The 17,858-nt window shown below is 38.2% G+C and overlaps 1 protein-coding gene across 4 annotated transcripts in view; it reads right to left on the bottom strand.

Moving 5' to 3' along the window:
- EDA (ectodysplasin A) overlaps window positions 1-17,858 on the bottom strand; it is a 332,339-nt gene that overhangs the window by 83,442 nt on the left and 231,039 nt on the right. The window lies entirely within an intron of this gene.

The raw sequence follows: 17,858 nt of genomic DNA, 5'->3' as shown, positions 1-17,858 counted from the left end.
TTTGGAACAGCATCAGTGAGTAAAACCAGGCCCTACTGATGAAGTATCCCATACAAATTTTGGCAATGCCAGCACATCTAAGGAACTCAGCTTATGTCTTCCCTAGACCCTCCACCCTTGTTTTGTTATTGGTGGTTAGTCCCTTTCCTCTTTATCCCCTAATTTGTCTTTCTGTACTGGGCCATGCTCAGGAATACACAGAGGTACTGGCAGGGCAAGAACAAGAACTTGACTTTTGGTATATATGAAAGCATTTTCTGAGAGTGGGGGAAATGGAAAATTCTGAAATAGAGAGTTGTTTTTCTGTCCTAGACTGCATTAAATTCATCACTATGAGCACAATAAAAATAACCTCTAGGAGTTAGCACTTAGCATAGCTAGTTCTAATGGAAAAACATGAATCTGGGATTGTTAGCTGGATCAACTACAAGGGAATGATTCTGAAGGAAGAGGGGCTGAGGAGTTTATATAAAGTTTGGAATGAGAAAAAGCGATAGGAAGTTCAGGGCCTAAGCAAAGAGCCTGGCAAGGAAAAAAAGAAGAATTACACAGGTGCATATGGGGATACAGAACTCAGACTTGTCCAGGGCTTTACATTTTGAAGAGTGCTTTTTAGGTCACACTGTATTTAATCCCCACAGTAACCCAGTGAAGTAGGTATTATCATTATTGCCACTTTATAGGAACTGAGGCTGAAATATTAATAAGCATGTTCACAGTTTCATAGCAAGTAAGCAGCAGACCAGCAACTTGAACCCAGGGCCTTAGAGGTGAAACTGAAGTCTAAGTTTGTTTTTTTTTTTTGCTCCGGTGATTTACAACTGAGGTAGTAAAGTGTGTGTTGCTAATACTTTTCTGCTAACAAAGTACTGAAGCAATGCTTTACTTAAATAAAAACTGGAATAGATTTAATGGTTTCTGCAATTGTGCCACTCTCATTTGCATTCTGCTAGGTCTTCATGAGCAAGAAAGAAAGGAACCTAGTTATGGGCAGCATGCTAGAAAAATGCATAGAACACCAAGGATCTCAGGGAGGGGGTCCCACATAAGAAGGCAATCCAGGCTGTCAGTTATGCTGATAAAAGATCAAGATCTGCCACACTATATATACCCTAGCCATCAGAGAAGTAATTATATTTGGTGAATGAAAGGTAATAAATATATCAAGGTACTTTTTATTTCTTCATTTGTGTTTAAATGTGAGAATGGAACATTATGTACATTGCCCAGAACTGCCCTTTGAAGAAGCTGTTTGTTCAGGAATAGAACAGGAAAGGACCCACAAGTTGAAGCCTCATGAACAAACATTTACAACAAATCTTTCCCTTAATCTTTCAATGACTTACTAAGTATTTGCCATTATATACAACTCCCGTGGCTTCATAGACAACTTCATTGTCCACTGCCTATCTCTTAAGGTCTTTCAAACAGAGCTTTCTCTATTAAAAAATAGAGAATGCTTTAGCATGGACCTGCAGCATGTTTTCTTTCAATCTGCAAACACTCATGAACACTTATCTGTTTGCTTATCTGAGCTAGTTGCCATGCTGAGGTAGAAGGAATCTTTATTTGTGACTTATCACCTAGCTGGGAAGATGAGAGAAATACATGAAAGAGATCTAGAAAATGTACGTGTCTTAAGCATGTACATGGAAGAATGTAAACTAAGCTGAGCTATCTGGAGAGAGGTTCTTTAAGGTCTCTCTCTTTTTTTAATTATGGTTGATTTACAATGTTTTGTCAATTTCTGCTGTACAGCAAAGTGACTCAGACATATGTATGTATCTATACATTCTTTTTCTCATATTATCCTACCATTAAGGTCTCTTAAAGGCCATCAAGCTTTAGAACTGGATCCTGAAAGGATGGATAAGGATTAGAAGGGAAGAAATAAGAAGACAGTCCAGGAAAGGGACTGATTTCATGAAATCAAGAGGCTGTAACCAGCAAGAGCTGGTGAAAAAGGTAAGACCACTTACATTGCTGCTATGGTTACCACCATGCCAATATTACATGATGCATAAAGCATAAGTAAGCCTTTGGTTTTCTTGTAATCCCCTATTTCTCTGAAATCCTCAAGCCAATAAACTCTTTTTTTAAAATGATTTTTATTTTTTCCATTATAGCTGTTTACAGTGTTCTGTCCATTTTCTACAGTGCAGCAAAGAGACCCAGTTACATATATATTCTTTTTCTCACATTATCCTCCATCACCAATAAACCCTTATAAACCATGTTGTTTTCTGTATTCAACTTTTATGAGAAGTAACACTTCATATCTGTATATCACTGTCCAGTTTACATAATATTGGCATATACATCATTTTGTTTGACCCTTACAGCAATCCTGTGAGATAACATGGAGGCTGACTTGCTACAGGTTAGAGGCCCAGTAAGTGGAGAGCTCTGTCCAGATTAGATTTAATCCAATCTTCAACAAACGTTGTTTTGACCAATTGCTATTCATAATGAAATTCTTACAGTCCCATAAGATTCTGTGTATATCTTGCATCAGGCATTATTAAATTATACCCTGGATCATTTTTTTATGTTTAGCATATTTTGTTGATTATTCAAAACCTTAAAAACCCATATAAAACTTTTTAGAACTGATCCTCTTTAAGATGGCTGCTAGTAGAGTTGGTAGAATACTGGACCTCAGGTTTCTTTCTAATCCTATATGGTCCTTACCTGGTAGTTTCATGCACAGTGAACACTTCACTTGGCACCACATAAGAGGTTCCACGGAAGTGAGTTTTCTGGGAAACTAAAACTTACTCCACTGACTGCAAACTTTGAAATCTGGCAGAAATCGTTCTAATATATTTTGAGACTTCCCTGTCTTGCCATGTTAGATGCAGTTGTCTATTTTTTTTTTTTTTTCTTTTGAAGGGCTGCACCCATGGCACATGGAGGATCCCAGGCTAGGGGTCCAATCAGAGCTACAGCTGCTGGCCTATACCACAGCCACAACATCAGATCAGAGCCGCATCTGCCACCTACACCACAGCTCATGGCAACACCAGATCCTTAACCCAGTGAGCACGGCCAGGGATCGAACCCACAACCTCATGGTTCCTAGCCACATTCATTTCTGTTGTGCCATGATGGGAACTCCACAGTTGTCTATTACAGGCTAAGCATCACTATGAAAATACCCTACTGGGCCATACAGTGAGGTGTTCAGTGTCTTACGAGACACACAGAGAAGCTTGAACACCCACATTAATGGTCCGAGTGACTGTTAGAATCCTTATTTTCCTTACACTGTTAACTGTGCCTTCTAAGGATATCCATTTCCTCACATCCAGTAGACCCCTTCTCTCATTCTAACTGGTTATCAGACAACTCAACTCATTAGTACATCAGGAAGTAGCCATATTTTGTGTACAACACTAAACCAGAAGCTTAGTGAGGTTGGTTCCACTCTACTCCTATATGTGAGGCTTCAGTGGATTGAGATTTTGTTCCCTCTTCATTGGGTTTCCCCTTTCCTCCTTTTGGGGTTCTAGGCTGTGTTCTGGACATTTGAGGTTGCTAACTACAAGAGCTCTGACTATCAGAGTGTATTGAGGATAACTATATTTTATTTACAAAACTCACATTGTGTGTATATCTGCAAGATGGACAAAAGCAGATGTAATAATTAAACTATCAATAGTAATAGCAATTTGCGATATTCAATTTTTAGTTCTTTAATTCTTAATTCTTTGGTGGGAGAAGAAAAAGAAAACTAATAAGACAGGCCTTATTTAAAGACCTCATCTGAATCTTTAACATTTTATATTTTTCTAAGTTCTTAAGCATGTGTTATCTGTTTGATCCTCACAATCCTGTGAAATAAGCAGGAGAGCTTCTTTTGTCAACTATAAAAGCAGCTAAGAGGAGTTCCCTGGTGGCTCAGTGTGTTAATGATCCAGTGTTGTCACTGCTGTGGCATGGGTTTGATCCCTGGCCCAGGAACTTTTGCATGCCACAGGCGCAGCCAAAAAAATGTGGCTAAGAGATTGTGATATTTGAGAAAAAGCATTTTCGTTTATTCTACCCCTAACCTGAGAAGTAAATGGATTAGCACTATTCATATTTTATAGCCAATGTAATTATCTATATTAAGCACCGGTTAAGTGCCAGCATTGAATTAAGCATTTTAACTCTAATGCTTATAATATCAAAGAAAGTATTATTGTCATAGGTCATGAGAAAACATTGGCTGAGAGAAGTTACATGATTTGGCCAAGGCCACAAAGCCAAGGTAGTAGAGCTAGAATTCGCAATTAGGTCTCTGTAATTTTAAATTTTATTTATTTATTTACTTTTTAGGGCCACACATGTGGCACATGGATGTTCCCAGGCTAGGGGTTGAGTCAGAACTGCAGCTGCTGGCCTAGGTCACAGCCATAGCAACACCAGATCCGAGTCGTGTCTGCGACCTACACCATAGCTCATGGCAACGCTGGATCCTTTAACCCACTGATCGAGGCCAGGGATCAAACCTGCATTCTCATGATACTAGTAAGATTTGCTACCGCTGAGCCACAACGGGAACTCCTTGTGCTTTTAAATTTTAAATCAGGTCTATGTGGCTTTAAATTCTATGCTCTTTCCTTACCCTAAGCTATCTGAGAGAAACCAAGGGTCAGAAAGTTTGCTTCTTGATATCAACTGAATTTTTCTTTCTTGTATACATATTTCTCTCATGCACCCGAGCTTTATTGTAGTTTTGTTTCTGATAGTTTCTGGATTTTGCATATTATGCTTGGGGTGGTGGTGGTGATGAAAACAGATTATATTTAAAATGCTGAGATAAAATATTTGTACCACAAATATACTGTTCTACTTTAAGTAGGTTACAAGGTAAACCTATGCTTTTAAAGAGCTTTGGAGATGACTTGTAAAGATAATGTGCTGACTTCATGACTCATGTAAGAAATTTGTTTTTTGGGAGTTCCTGTCGTGGCGTAGTGGTTAACGAATCCGACTAGGAACCATGAGGTTGCAGGTTCGATCCCTGCCCTTGCTCAATGGGTTAACGATCCGGCATTGCCGTGAGCTGTGGTGTAGGTCGCAGACGCGGCTCGGATCCCGCGTTGCTGTGGCTCTGGCGTAGGCTGGCGGCTACAGCTCCGATTAGACCCCTAGCCCGGGAACCTCCATATGCCGCAGGAGCGGCCCAAGAAATGGCAAAAAAAAAGAAAAAAAGACAAAAAAAAAAAAAAAAAGAAATTTGTTTTTTCTTCAGAACAAAATAGACATTTAAATGTGTGACCTGAAATATAAAATTTCATTTTTGGAAGCATGCAATTCATACTTTAAAATTTGATCATTTCAATGTGGTTCTTTTTTTAAGAGAGATGAAATATATCTGAAATTCAAGGAGAGAATCAAATTGTTGTATTTACAATAACTGAACATCCTCTCAGGAGATACCATGAAGCTATCATGAGAAACACATTCTTTTTCCATTTCCTTTTTAAGAAATCATATTTCTAAACAGATTAGGATCAAAACATAGGCGAATTACCAAGTAAATCTTCTTTCTGCTCTTCTGGCATAATGTAAGATAATGATGCACTGAATTTCATTTATAAAGATGACACTACTAACTTTCTGGCAGAAGGCCAGGCCCACAAGTTGTATTGCTATAGGGAAAATGGATCCGCACAAAGCCGTCTTCTTTCTAGTAACCATGTGACAAAGAAGCATAAATTGGTTAGACGCCAGAGTTGGGGTATACAGAACCATAGTGAGGCTAGCCTTTGAACAGCTGACCTGCTGCACCAACGATATTAGATTCATTAAAGGGGCTGTATACTGGAAACAGTGGTAAAATGCAGCCAAGATTCATAAGCCTAGAGCAAAGCATCCTTGGTACTTCACATTTCAAAAATAGCTTTCTCTACATTTCTGAACATGTTAATGGCATAGGATCTAAATCTTCTAAGTCAGCTTGGAGTCCTCAACAAGAAAGAAAGTACGATCAGTCATTGTTACTAAATTACTTTGAGGGTCTAAATGGTGCCAGAGATTAGTAAGTAGAAGATCAGGAAAATGAAAACTGCTACCTAAGTTAAGAACCATTATACATAGCTTATATTTAATAAACAGGGAAGAACTGTATTTGCCTGGCTAATATTTATTCCTCAAATGTATGAAGGATGGAGGAGAAATGTAGTGAGATGGGGAAGATGCCAAGATAATTTGGGATTAAAATACCATGGATCAGGAGTTCGCGTCGTGGCGCAGTGGTTAACGAATCTGACTAGGAACCATGAGGTTGCGGGTTCGATCCCTGGCCTTGCTCAGTGGGTTAAGGATCCGGTGTTGCCGTGAGCTGTGGTGTGGGTTGCAGACGCGGCTCGGATCCCACGTTGCTGTGGCTCTGGTGTAGGCCAGTGGCTATAGCTCTGACTGGACCCCTAGCCTGGGAACCTCCATATGCTGCAGGAGCGGCTCAAGAAAAGGCAAAAAGACAAAAAAAAAAAAAAAAAAAAAAAAAAAAAAAAAAAAAAAAAAACCATGGATCAAATGCTTGAGTGAGCATTCGAAAGCCCCAAGGCAGCTCTGGGTTCTTATCACATTTTCTCTGCCTAAGGCTTCTGGCTTCCCTCAGTCCCTCCTCCAAGTCTTCTGTGTTACATGCCAGATTTCCTATGTCAAGAGGAGAACCAAAACCCCCAAGGAACTGGTTTCTCTTTATACTTGCGCTTCCCTTTGTCAGAAATGTACCTTCTACCTTTCTTCATCAAAGTGACATTTGTTCTCCAAAATCCAATTCAAATGTCACCTGACACATTCATATATGAATGCCTAGTGTGGGCTGGCTATTGTGCACTTCTCCTGGGAGATATATTTAATATATTTGATTGGCCATTCTGTGATTCCCTCCTCTATGCTTCCACTACAATCTTATGACACTTCCATATAAGTACTTACCACCTCTGGGAAATATGTACAAGATTCTCTTTTACAAAGACCATGAACTTCCAGAACTAAGAAACCTCATCTTACCCATTTTTGTATCCCCGGATATAATATAATACAGTGCCTTGCACATAGCAGATGGTTAATACATCTTTAGCTATTCTCCCCCTCCCTATCATTTATATTTGCTATTTTCTACTTAATCATCTGACTTGATTCTCAATCCTTCTGTCCCTATTACTCCAACTGCTCTGACCAATGTTGCCAACAACATAGTTCTTACTGAATTTAATGGAAGAATGAGACAAACTTTTTCCCCTGGGCTTGCTATATTGGTAAGATGTAAGAGCTGCTAGTAGCTATTTCTGCCACCTTATAGGGAGAACCTACCTGAAGAATGAGGCCAATACAAAAGGAAGCAGAACTGAGAGTCCTGATGACATCATCTGAGCGCCAAAGGTTCAGCCATGTTTTAAGCCAGCTTCATCAGGGACTTAAAAAAATTTTTTTTCTATTATAGTTGATTTACAATGTTCTGTCAATTTCTGCTGCATCAGGGACTTTATAGTTTGAACTGAGCCAGTAAATCCTATGCCCTCTTAAAACACACACACACATACAACAAAAAAACCCTTAATCCAGTTTAGGCCAGTCATCTGTCACAAACTGAGAGAGTCCTAACATTGCTAATGATTTATGTATCCGTATTTCCTTTTTTTTTTTTTTTTTTTTTGTCTTTTTGCTATTTCTTGGGCCGCTCCCGTGGCATATGGAGGTTCCCAGGCTAGGGGTTGAATCGGAGCTGTAGCCACCAGCCTACGCCAGAGCCACAGCAACGCGGGATCCGAGCCGTGTCTGCAGCCTACACCACAGCTCACGGCAACGCTGGATCATTAACCCACTGAGCAAGGGCAGGGACCGAACCCGCAACCTCATGGTTCCCAGTTGGATTCGTTGACCACTGCGCCAAGACGGGCACACCCCTGTATCCGTATTTCTTAAGCTTCAGATATGTATCTCCAAGTGTTTATAGGTTTTCTCCTCTTGAATTTCCCACAAATACCTGAAACTTACCCATACATCTTCCTCCTCTGATCATGATCACAGTGAATAGTACAGCACCTTGTAAGAAACCTGGGTGGCTTCCTTGGCTCCTCTTTTTCTCCCCTCAATCAAATTACCAAATCAATTTTTTCTACCTACTAACTCAATCTGCCCTCATCTGTCTCCATTGCAGCTACTCTGATTCAGCACACCATCATTTCTTATGTGCATCAATGCACCAGCCTTCAAACTGCCTTCTTTGTCTTCCCCATGCCCTCTCTAATCCTTTTCTCCCCATTTTACCCAATTTTTCCTTTGTTACATTTTTCATAAATTACAGTAACACATGCTTATTGTAACAAGTCAAACAATACAGAACTATAAAAGAATCACTAAACAGTTCTCTCTTTCCCATCCAACCCCCTTCCATCTGAAGTAATCAGTAATTCAGTTGGGTGCCTCTGCTTCCCACATCTGTTTCTAAGTAATTATCTATATATCTGTAAACATTTTTAGGATTTAAAAATCTTTCCCTTTTTAATGAAAATGTAATAGTATTATGCACATTACTCTGATTTTTATTAGCTAACAAAGGAACATGGCTATTCTTTCAGATCCGTATATAAAACTCTAACTTATTTCTTTTATTTTTATTGTTTAAAATGCTATTTTATTTCCTTAAAATTTTTTATTATAGTTGATATCTAACTCATTTCTTTTAATAGCTGTATAATATTCAATATTATGGCTATGTCACAATTTATTCAGTCACCCATTTCCTTATTCATAGATATTAGGGTTATCCTTCTTTTTGCCACTAAAACACTACTATAATAAACATTCTTATATATATAATATGATAATATATATAAGAATATAGTGGTATTCTTAAATACGTAGGATAGATTCCCAAAACTGTATCAAAAGTATCATAATGTTTAATTTTGCTAGAGAGTTGGATTATTATCCAAAGTGGTTGTAACAACTTATATGCTCAAATGTGATACACCACATTAATAGAATTAAGTATAAAAATTATATGATCATCTCAAAAGATGTAGAAAAGCAACTGACAAAATTCAACATTCCTGTGATAAAAGCTCTTCACTAATTAGGTATAGAAGGAATACATCGCAACATAATAAAGGCTATATACAATAAACCCACAGGTAAAATGATATTTAACAGTGAAGAGTTGAAAACTTTTCCTCTAAGATCAGTAAAAAGATAGGATGCCCATTCTTACCACTTCTCTACAACTTAGTACTTGAATCCTACAGTCACAGCAATTAGGCAAGAAAAATAAATAAAAAGTATCCGAATTGGCAAGGAAAAAGTAAAACTGTCTCTGTTTTCAGATAATATGTTCCTATATAGAAAACCCTAGATTTCACCAAAAAACTGTTAGAAATGATAAATGAGTTCAGTAAAGTTGTATGATACAAAAATCAACATACAAAAATTAGTTGGGTTTCTATACTCTAACAATGAACTATTCAAAAAAAGACTTAAGACAAAGATCCCATTTACAACAGGATACAAAGTTTCAGTCATGCAAGATGAGTAAATTCTGGAGGTTGAATGTATAGCCTGATGACTATAGTTAATAATACTGTATTCTATACTTGAAATTTGCTAAGAGACTAGATCTTAAATGTTCTCACCACAAAACAAGGGTAACTATGTCAGGTGATAGAAATGCTAATTAGCTTGATTGTGGTAATGATTTCACAATATGTATGTATATCAAAATACCAATCGTACACCTTAAATATATATACAATTTTTATTTGGCAATTGTACTTCAATAAAGCTGGAAAAACAATTTATGTTCTTTCCAGAAGTACATGGATTTCACCACACGATTAGCATAGGATGTTATTACAAAATTATTGCTATTGTATTTGGGTGATGGATAGAACATGACATATCATGCATATCTTATTTATTTTAAAAATTAAATTTTCTTTGTTTATTTTAAATTAGTAGTACATGTATATGCTTTTAAAAGTTCAAGTGATACAGAAACATGGAAATTAAGTTAACTGTCTCTCTCCACCCTCACCCCAGTTCTCTTCCCCGGAGAAAATATATAGTTAATAGTTACAGATTTATCACAACTTATTTAATCATTTCCTAAGTAATTTCCAATTCTCTGCTATTAAAAATAGCACAGCAAAGAAAATCACTGTTGATAAATGATTTTCCACCTATGAGTACATATGGAAATAAAAGAATTGCTGGATCAGAATGCATGCATTTAGCATTTGAAGATATTTGCCATGTGATCGATCCATTAGTGACATTGATCCTGTGCTTGCTATTGCCTTTAGGATAGTTTCTATGTTCCATAAAATGGATGCCATGGCCTGGGATGATTTGGACTCTTACAGACAGTTCATTTGTTATCACTTCCCCTTTAGAAATCTACATTAACCATACTAACTGCTTTTGGTTCCCCAAATGGGCCAAGTTCCGCTTTACTCGAAGCCTTCCAACATACATGTTCTCTCTGCCTGCTTTACCTTTCGCTCAAATCTTCACTCAGCTAATTTTTTTTTGGCCACGCCTATGGCATTTGGAAATTCCCAGCCCAGGGCTTGAACTTGCACCCCAGCAATGATGCCAGATCCTTAACCTGCTGAGCCACACGGGAACTCCTAAGCTAACTCTTTAGCTTCGGTCAGGTTGCAGCTCAGATGTTATCCCCCATTAGAAGACCCTCCCAGACCTCCCAGGTCTAAATCGGGTACTGATGTGTTTCATAACCCCTTGTGCGTATCCTAGAATACCACTTACTATACTGTGTTGAAATCATCTACTTGTGAGTGTTATGAGGGTAGGGTCTTATTTTTTCACCACTGGGTCCCAAGTGATCAATAAGTAGTAGGTACTTAATAAACATGTATTGAATGACTGTATGAATGAATGAACAAAAAGGAAGTTGTAGTAATTCTTCACTTGTGAAACAGAAGGGTCGAAGAACAGAATCTAGATTTAGGTGGGGATGCATAAGAAAGTAATATACTACAGAGCCAATGGGAGCCTTCTGTCTACACATCTGCCTTAGCCTCTGATATTTTGAGGAGCCATGCAAAAGGGAGCTGACAGTTCACCACTTAACCAACAGATTAACCTTCTTAGCCTTCGCTTCTTGAAACCAAGTGCATGCTTTTAATCCTTACTGAGCCTCTCATGGATGCTACTGAAAAGGCTCATTTGACCATCCAAACTGAAACCCTGAGTATTCAATCATCCAGACCTCATCTAAATGGTTATTATCATTATACTATAGAAATCAGGAATAGGTAGGAGCAAATTATAACAATTGGACCATCTATTCTAGTAGTTCAACATCTTTTTCCTACCCTAATACATACGAAGGATATGAGTACAATCTCATCAGTAATAGTACTGCTTCTGTATAGTATTCTTAATGGGGTACAGAGTGGTCAGGATTTCCAGGGGTATGTACAACTTGAACAAACTCCTTAGATAAATTTGTCTTGTTTTGTATTGTTTTAATGGCCGTACCCAAGGCTTATGGAAGTTCCTGGGCCAGGGATTGAATCCCAGCTGCATACTGCAGCCGCAGCAATGCCAGATCCTTTAACCCCCTATGCCATGTCGGGGACCCAAGCCCCACCTCTGTAGCAACCTGAGTCCGTGAACCCAGATTCTTAACCCACTGCACCATAGCAGGAACTCCTTTAGACAATGTTGAATATCTTGCACCTGAGTTGAGAATCACAGATTCTAGTTTAACATTGGGAAAAAGCTTTAGCTTTTCTCACATTTTAATGGAGAAGTAAAGACTTGCTCAAAGTCATATTGGTAGTATAATTACTAATAGCAGAGTTGGGACTAGAATCCTAGTCTCCTGGCTTAGAGTTCATAATTTTTCCTAATATGGAGAAATAAATAACTAGAAGGAATTAAAGAGGGTGAGGCAGACCAGAAGTACCTTTAGAGAAGCTCAGGTCAGTTAGACCTGTGACCTCCTTAAACAAGAAGATATTCCTCAAAGATATCTTACAGCATTTTTCTAGTGGAGGTGAGCATGTTCACACTTTACCTTACATGATGCTGTATTGCTTAAAATAAAAAATAATGAATATGCATTATTTTTGTAATTAAAAAAATCTCACAAATATTTCTAAGCAGCCTAATTTTTAAAGAACTTCTATACCAAGTTCACTGTAGGACTTAACATCCTAAGGACAAGAGTTTGATAGCTGTACCAACTGGCACAATGTCTTACAAGTAGTTGGTATTCTACAAATGATTCTTAACTGAATGTCAGAATGGCAAAAACCTGCTAGGAGCATTTATTGCAGGACTAGTTCCATGAATGAAAATATAGCTTTAAAGGGCATTTTTGAGTATGAGCAAGCTAAGATGGTTTAGCTTACTTAGTATCTTATTTGATATAAAGCCACTTTTCAGAGTGTTTGCTTAAGCTCTTCGCTCCTATGACCAGCAGGCAACCCTGGGGACTGTACATCTGAAAGCAACAATCCTTTTCAAGTCTACACACATGGTAAACCCTCAAAAGCTTTAATTTTGCCTTCTGAACAAGCCCCTGAGACTCTATCAGCTCTCAAAATGAATTTAGTTCCTCTCATTTGATAATAGCACAGTGATGGCTCACTGAAAAGCAATAAATACAAGAGAGATACTAGAATGAGGGCAGGTTTTAATTCCAGCTAACATTTGTATAGGCAGAAAGTCTGTTTCTTTGAGACCATAGCCTTTCATGTTCATCTGTATCAACTTAACGGTAGCTATGACCTATTTCATTATTATTTTTAAGAAACAAAAGAAAGGATATATTGTCTTATTTTTTTCCCCTCTACTATTTTGTAATAGCAAAAAAGAATACTAACTTTTTTTGGCTCTGTCCAAAAGTAAACACTGACAAAAAAGGGACACATGCACACAGCCAGAGTAAGAGAGTGATATGGAACTGTGCAGACATGATCATTTATTGGGATGAGGTAGGCCATAGCTTTTGGCTTGGAGTCTTCTTCCGATGGGCTTGGATAGCATCAGTAAGTACAAAAAAGGACAATCTGGCTGAAAGAGAACCTTTGTAGGAATTAGAATTGTTATTCATAAATTAACGAATATGAGGGCCTAAAATGCCTGAGAGACCACACTACTATGTTCATTTTCCAGAGAGAATTTAGTAATAGTTGTTAATAATTTCTGAAGCGTTTTTGCATACATTAACACTTTTGATCATTACAATGATGGCATGAGTAAGCAGGGCTAATTCTTCCCATTTCCAGCTAAGGAAACTGAGGTTCAGAGGGATGACTCCTCCAAAGGTCGCATGGCTGATAAAGTGGCAGTAACATCAGGACCAGGATCCAGAAATTGTGACTCAGTCGAATACCTTTTCTATCACACAATGCTATACTTTTATTTTTTTCTCTTACTAGGACAGAAACAGGGGAATGGCGGGTGTGGAGAGATATTAGTATTTTGATTGATTTCTGAAAATGGTTCTACAAAGAAGAGAACAGATGGTTTCACAATAATATTTATAAAATACGGAAACTACCTCTGTGGGAATTCTGGATTCATGTTACCTGATTCTAAGACCTCACGACCCTTTGAATATATATTCTCCATTTCATTCTAACTAGAAAATAAAGTTCTGCAGGTTTCTGGAGTACTCTCCAATAGATGACCAAGCAAGCCACCTAGAACTATTATTACTTCAGAAACACATCACAAGGATGGGTCTCAGCAGGAAATCCTGGCACAGATTTCTGGAACTGTCATGACTCACAACACCTACAATGAAGGGATCATGCTTTCCTTGCAGAACAAAAACAACCAAAAGGCCTCATATAATTAGAAAAAAAAATGAACTTAAAGCTGATATCAAATACTTTTGGCCAACTCAAAACAGGAGCAGTAAATTTAAGGTAGAGATGTAGGAAAGAAAAAGACTTCACTCATGTTCTTAAAGTGACAAAGTGCCAAGAGTTACACTGGAGGAGAACTAACCCTGTGTTTGGGACTCCTGCTTCCTAGTGAATGTTTTCATTTATAGGGTAATCCAAATGAAGAAAATGAGATGAAGCCATCATTTCTTGAATGGTGGCTCAGAAAATCAGGTATGCCCTGGATATAGCCACTGATATTTTTTTAAGGTAAGAGAGACTGTCTATGTTCTTCCTGTAAGCAAGTAGTTTAGTAGTCTGGTGGAAACAGGAAAATAGCCAGATTTATTATAGGTCAACCTAAAGATCACTACATCCCTTGCTTTTCCTAAGTGTGAATGAACCATTTGTTAACATTTTTCCCCCATAGGGATTAGTGAAGATCACCAAGCTTAAGACCTAGTTCCTAGACAGAAAATCTAGACTCCTTCCACTTCTGCCCATTTGTTTGGTCATTCATTTAACAAATGTTTTGGTGTCTTCTATGTACTGGTTCTGTGTAAGGTAAAACTCTACTTTCACCACCCTGCCTTTGCTTCATTTTCACCTGTTGCCAATAAATGCATCTACTCCCTCATTAAAAAGTAAGCTTCTCTGAGAGTCTCATTCATTTCTGGTGATGCCTAAAAGTCTTGTTAAATGACAATAAAATAAAGTTTAAGGAATTGGAATGAAATTAAAGATAGTAACAGATCAAAAGTTATACAAGCTGTATAGTAGAAAATTGACAGAACACTGTAAACTAGCTATAATGGAAAAAATAAAAATCATTATATAAAAAAATTTTTTTAAAGTTATACAAGGAACTAGAACTGATTTTCATGATCTCTTTTAAAGCTTATTCTTTTCTCTTTTAAAACTCTTTTGACCTCTGAAAAATGTTTTCTTCTGGAAATTCCTGTCATGCTCTTAAATGTTTGAGGTTTTTTGTTTTTTGGGGTTTTTTTTTTTTTTTTTTTATACTTGTGATGCAAACCTGAGCTGGAGAGCTAAATTTTTGTTATAATATATCAGGTAACTTGTGGATTTAGAATTAACACTTGATAGGCTTTTTTTTTTTTGGCCTTAAATCACACCACTCTGATTTACCTATCCTGTTCATATGGTTTAGATTGACTCACTTCCTCAATGAGTTCTTTATTTTTATAAAAAAGAGTCAGCTCATTTTCTTGAGATACAGTGATATACACTGTAGACATACATATAATGTCTCTTTAACATTATATATTTGGTGTCTAGGAGACACCTCAAACTTAGCATGCCTAACTGAATTCTTGATTTCTTCCTTATACCCATCTCCTCTCCTGTTTTTTTCCCATCTCAGAAATGGAAAATCTACTGGTCTAGTTCCTTAAGTTCAAAACTATGAGGTCATCCTTGGCTCTATTGTCTCTCATACCTCTAATCTAATCAACCCCAATCCTGTCAGGTCTTTTTTTCAAGGATCTGTCTGCAATCTGACCACTTCTCCCCATCCCTACCACCTCCATCTTGGTCTAAATCACCGTCAACTCTCACCTGTGTTACTGTTGTACTCCCCTAACAGGACTTCCTGCTTCTGTCCTTTCTCCCTGCAGCAGCCAGAGGGATTCTGTTAAAACAAGCTAGATCTTGTCACTCCTCTGCCCCAAATAGCTCCAATGGTGCCACTTCTCAAGCAGTGTAATGGTCAGAGTCCTTATCTTGGCTTAGAATAAAGCTTTAGATTTGACTTTGCCCTTCTATATTATCTCCTCCCCTCTCCCTCTTAATCACTCTGCTCCCAGCCAGATCTTTCTGAAACATATTAAACATTCTTCTGCTTCAGCACATCTGTATTTGCTGTTTCTTCTCTCTTCCACCTGCTCCTCACAAATATTCACATGGCTCACACCTTCATTTCAACCAGGTCTCTTCTCAAAGGCTCCCTTATTAGAGGGATCTTCCCTGATCACTTTACAGCATATTTATCATACTCTTGCTCTTTGGTCCTGTTATATTTTTCTCCACAACACTTATCATCACAACTTTTTTTTTTTTTTTTTTTTTGCTTTTTTTTTAGGGCCGCACCCTTGGCATATGGAGGTTCCCAGGCTAGGGTTCAAATCGGAGCTACGGCTGTCAGCCTACACCACAGCCACAACCAATGCCAGATCCGAGCCTCGTCTGTAACCTACACCACAGCTCATGGCAACGCTGGATCCTTAACCCACTGAGCAAGGCCAGGGATCGAACCCGCAACCTCATGGTTCCTAGTCGGATTTGTTTCTGCTGCACCATGATGGGAACTCCTATTATCACAATTTTATTGTCTGTCTCTTTACACTGGAAGTTAAGCTTTTCGAGGGCATCAAGAAATATTTATTGAGGGTCTACTGTGTGCCAGGTCCTTTTCTGGGCAATGAGGATGTATAAGTAAACAAACATTAATATTCTTACGGCATTTTCATTCTAGTGTTATAGAAGCTGCTATATATTCTCAGTAAATATTTGATGAATGTATCGAATAAATTAGCATACACTCCACAGTGTAACAGAAATGGTTCAAAAGTAAAGGAGATTTGTATTGGCCCATCACCCTTAAACTCATGGGTTATAGAAATGATTCTATAACCTCCCAGGTGAAAGGATGGAGATCTAATCAAATCCCAGGACACTCTTCTCTCCCCCACCCCCCAGGCATTCTATACTCCTAACTCTAAGGGGCGTTTGGATTCCTCTCAGCTATACTGCTTAAAGAAAATATCTGCGATTACATGAGAAATTTGGCACTGGCACAAAGTGACAAGGGACTAGTGACTGACAAGAGTATCAAGCCAGGAGGGAATCTGATAAGAAGTGCTAAAAATTAATAAGAGAGGCTTTGCCCTTCACCAGAGGGAAAAACTATTTCGTATCAAAACAATAAACACTGTAAGGAAGAGCAGTACCAGAGATGCTGGTAGCTATATCCAAATAAAGCAGTTTGCCTTCTTCACAAGAAAACGTGGGAAGCCAGATGAAGAGGTAAACTTTAGAAGCTATTAGATTTCCCCCGAGGAGAGGAAGCGAAGACCATGCCCACTACAGAAGGGATATTGCTCTTCTCTCTTCCTTAGCAATCGGAATATGAAAGATTTGGTGGTACTGGAAGTAGCTCAGGGGAAGAGTCAAAGGTGAAAAGACCTACATGCATCAAAGAATAAGATAATAAGGAGAGGAAAGGGGCCTTAATTCTCAGTTCTCAGCTTTCACAAAATTTTCTGAAGACCTGGCTATAGGCAGCATGTGAATGATGGATGTCTATTACTTCACAGACCACATTTCTTGGGCTTGAACTTGACCACTGATTGTATGCAAACTATCTGCTCTAGAGAATGGCCCCACTGGTCCAGTTTTTGACTCAAGGGCTCAAAGCTGCTGCTACCTCCACTGACTAGAAACACCCTACTAAACTTATTCCTGACTCACTTTTCTTTATTATAGGTCCTTGTTCTGAGATACGTTTCAGAATTCCTCCAGTTTTACTTTTTCTTGTCCTCACTGACAAAATCCTGGCCCCATTTCTTCAATTGCTCATGTCTTTTGGAACAGCTTCCATCACTGGCCATTACTTACATTGACAAATGTCAGCTTTTAAAAAATCTCATTTTCATCTTCATAAAGTCATATTGCTTTGGAACCCCCCCCAAGTCATGTTTCTTTGGCAGATTTTAGCCAGACACATGTTATCTTTGAATCCAGATGGCTTTGCAGCAGCCCAGAGCTATGCATTCTATAAACTCTTGTGCCAAAGAGGTAGCATTCTGTCAATTGACAGAATGATGTTGAAACAGAGCAATTCAAAGACTCTGCACAGGAGCTGCTAGCTCAACATTTTGCTATACCCCACAAAAAGCATTGATAGTTAACTTGAATCTGTTTCATTCTCAATAGGGATGGTTTTCATGGCACATCATAACCTAGCTGAAAGGATAATCA

This window comes from Sus scrofa, chromosome X (assembly GCF_000003025.6).
Source record: "Sus scrofa isolate TJ Tabasco breed Duroc chromosome X, Sscrofa11.1, whole genome shotgun sequence".
Classification (NCBI taxonomy): domain Eukaryota; kingdom Metazoa; phylum Chordata; class Mammalia; order Artiodactyla; family Suidae; genus Sus; species Sus scrofa.
Note: the sequence above shows the minus strand (reverse complement) of the source record. Positions and strands in the feature narration are given on the sequence as shown.